We start from the raw sequence: 3,621 nt of genomic DNA, 5'->3' as shown, positions 1-3,621 counted from the left end.
CTGGGCAGGTGGTTGGACCAAAAGCCCTCTTCCAGCCCTTTCCGTTGGGTTCTCTAAATCCTCGGTCCCCTGCTTCCTAGTTTGGGGGTGGGGGTGGTTTCCTGCTCTTTGTGTGCGGTGGGGGTGGGTAGGCGCGGTGAGAAATGCCTCTTCTAGACAGAAGTGGTCTCCGCCCGGCTCTGCTGGGTGGACCACAGCCGCCTCCCGCTTCTAGTGATTCTGTGCGCATCCTCCCCTCCTGCCTTCAACCCTTCCTCCTCACTCCCCACCCCCATCCTGCTGCCTTCTCTGGGCCCCCAGGCGCCCTCTAGAATTAGCTCTCCCGCCGCAGGCTCCCTCGGGAACTCTCCCCGAGGGTCCCTCTCTCGCTCTGAGGAGGCGGAGCCCCTGGGGACGTCCCCAGGCGGCCGTGCAGAGCGCTCGGCCCCAGGGTATAGGCTGGAGGTGCCGAGTCAGCGCTGCCGCGCGCAGGGGCCTGCCGGCTGGGCGGGGGTGCCCGGGGCGAGGGGGGCGGGGGGCTGCTGGTGGTGAGCGGGGCTCTGGTACCACCCCGCCCTCCGACCGGGGAAAGCAGGGCTGGGAAACTGACACTGGCTTTACATCTGACTTGCTGGTGACCTAACCGCTACGGTAAGCAAGGGTTCTGTACCATATACTGGGGGAGGGTCTCCTTTTATAGATGCCCCAGAGTGGCCTGAAGTGTTAGCCTCAGTCCTGTCTGACTGTTTGCAACCCCATGGACTGTAGCCCACCTGGCTCCTCTGTCGGTGGGATTCTCCAGGCAAGAATACTGGAGTGAGTTGCCATTCCCTTCTCCAGTGGATCTTCCCAACCCGGGATAGAACCCAGGTCTCCTGCATTGCGGGCAGATTCTTTACTATCTGAGGCAGAAGACTGATGGTGTCCAGAGCAGTGTAGATGTCAGATTTGGAATCAAGCCGCCTGAGTTCCAGTCTCGGTGGCCTTGACGGTCACTCTGTTTCTTCTGGGCCTCGGTTTCCTCCTTTGTGAATTGGGGATGATCTTAGTAGCGCCTACTGCCTTAGTTTGAGAATTCTGTGTGTTCATTCACGTGAAGAGCCTGGAAGAGTGACTGGTACAAGAAGTGCCCATGAAGTATTAACTCTGGTCTCTATCGTCCAGTTCTGCAGGTGGGATAATGAGGCCTACCTTCCTGTGGTTTAACTCATGGGCGCAGAGCTGATAACAGATCCCCCTGCAGCTCCTTCAAGGAGTCAGGCCCACTCACTGGGGTTCTACCCGTTTTGCTCCCCTGTTGATCTCTGCTCCCAGCCCACTCCCGTGTCCTCTCCAGGTTATTCTGCTGAGAATGAGACACCGCCCTGGGTGGAGGCAGAGATGCCCAGTGGTGGAGTAGCTCTGAGCTCTTGAGGGAGTTTAAGGCAGTTTAAGTCAGATTCAGGCCCTTGGCCCAGAGGGTACCCCTTGTCTGGACTGTCGGGGGGCAATGGGGAGAACCCTGGGCTCTGAACTATGCCTGGAAGCTCCTGCTGGCTTTGTCGAGTGGTGAAAAGACACCAGGTTATGGAGGCAGGCAGATCTGGGCTTGAATTCTGTCTCTACCACTTACGCTTGGTGTCCTTACAAATACTTCCCCTCTGAGTTCAGTTCTCTTCACTGTAAATGAAACAGTAACATCTACCTCCTGGGGGTTATGGCAAAGCTTAGAGTTAGTTATGTGAAGCCCCTCCCATCATGTCTGGCGCCCATGACATGGTAACTGGCATTAGGGTTATTGTCTGAGGACTTGCTGTATGGAATTGTGTGTGTCTCCCACTTTCTCTGAGCTTCATTTTCCCCAGGCTGGTGATGAGAAGACGATCTGATCTTTAATGCTGCAGTGGATCTCAACTTCTGTGATACTTATGGAGTTGGAAGCTGCTGGTGGTGACCTGCCCACATCTGCTTGGCACTTGCCGGATCTGTTTGCGCCTAAGGCTTCCTAACTCAAGCACCTGGAACTCTGCCCTAGAGCTTGCTCGGGCTGCAGGAGCAGACTTGGCCTGCACATGGGGATGACCAGAAAAGTCAGGGAGTTAATGCCGCAGGAGCAATCGTCAGCACTGATGGATGAGAGCTGGTGAATGTATATCCCGACTTCCTCACTTCCTGGTGGACAACTTTGAGATCTTTCAGTCTTCTGCCTCCTGTTGTTGCCCAGCTGGAGGGAGCCCCAGTTGCCCACAGGAGTGACCTGCTCCTCATATCCCCTGATGTGGCTTGCTTCCCTTCCCTGAGTCATGTCCCTGCCCTTTAGTGGTGCTTCCTGGATCATCTACCATAGAAACTGTGTGCTCAGCGCTGAAGTTTAGTGTCTCCCTGAGTGGTCCTGGCAGGGTGGTCACCATCAGCCCTGGAGGCTTTGAGAGGCACAAGCCTCGGTGGAAAACAAATCTCCCTTCCCTGAAGATCAGGTCCAAAGGATAACTATTCCAGGAGCACTGAAGAGATAGACATCTATCTGTCTTGTACCACCTCGGTGCTGGTACCTGGATCTTAAAAGGCTGTTTGAAATGTATCCTGAGTGAAACGACCAGGGCTGGAATGCTGACTGCAGGAATGAATGGATGAGCATTGACCCACGGATCTCTGTCCACATCGCTGCTGCCTGCAGGCTTATGACAAGAAAGGCCTGGCAACACTTAGGGGTGTGGGGAAGGAGCAAGTTGTTTGAACAAGGGAGCCATGATTCACAATCAGAGCAGCGAGACATCATGAGTTCACCTGTCTAGGTCACAAATTACCTTCACACCTAAGATCTCACTTAATATCCCCAACGACCTGACCAGGAAGGTTTTCTTCTAATCACTATGATTATTAGTTGTATCATCACTACCCTAATTTCATTTTATTGTAGGATGCAGCCACCGCCTCCTGAGTCCTGACAGACATGAATAATCAATCAAGGTGTTCTCACCCACTGAGCCTCAGCTCATTCTCCATCTAGCATCGTAGGCAGGGGCTACCAATCAACTGACGTAGGCATGAAAGCCAAAACCCGTTTTGCTTCCCTGGCTAGCAGCCTTCCTGACAACAATAAATTCTTATTAAATTAACTTGAAAGGCTCAAGGAAGAAGAGGCAAGCTAGGCTCGGGGTCTGGGTCTCCTGACACCCACCCAGTCCAGCACTCACCAGTGAGAATGAGTCTAACTGATGTGCAGACATCAGTTCGAAGGCTACTTCATTAAGAAAGTTTCCCTCATTTCTCTAACTTAATGAGACAGCGCCAGATACTGTGGTGATATGTATACACAAACACAGATACACACACCCTTTCTCCAAGGCAGACTTCCCTTAAAACTTAAAAAAGAAAAAAAAAAAATTGGGACTTCCCTGCAGTTCAGCAGTTAAGACTCCTTCCTTCCAATGCAGGCGGCATGGGTTCGATCTCTGGTTGGAGAAATAAGATCCCCTATGTCTTGCAGCAAAAAAAAAAAAAACAAAAAAAAAAACAACCCTATACCTGTGGTTACAGTTACACAACTCTGTAAATATACCAAAAACCATTGAATTGTGTACATAAAGCAAGCAAATTGTATGGTGTGTAAATTATAACTCAATAAAGAAAATTTTACAAAGTCACCAAGCAGTGTTGGCA

At 52.0% G+C, this 3,621-nt stretch overlaps 1 long non-coding RNA gene across 1 annotated transcript; it reads left to right on the top strand.

Annotated features, from left to right (window-relative positions):
- The first annotated feature begins 200 nt into the window (after positions 1–200).
- LOC139032351 (uncharacterized) lies at positions 201–3,073 on the top strand. Its single transcript, XR_011484854.1, has 2 exons — positions 201–630; positions 1,824–3,073. It is a non-coding gene; the product is annotated as an uncharacterized lncRNA (long non-coding RNA).
- The last annotated feature ends 548 nt before the right edge of the window (positions 3,074–3,621 follow it).

The sequence above is a fragment of the Odocoileus virginianus genome, chromosome 31 (assembly GCF_023699985.2).
Source record: "Odocoileus virginianus isolate 20LAN1187 ecotype Illinois chromosome 31, Ovbor_1.2, whole genome shotgun sequence".
Classification (NCBI taxonomy): domain Eukaryota; kingdom Metazoa; phylum Chordata; class Mammalia; order Artiodactyla; family Cervidae; genus Odocoileus; species Odocoileus virginianus.
This window is presented reverse-complemented; position numbering and strand designations above follow the sequence as displayed.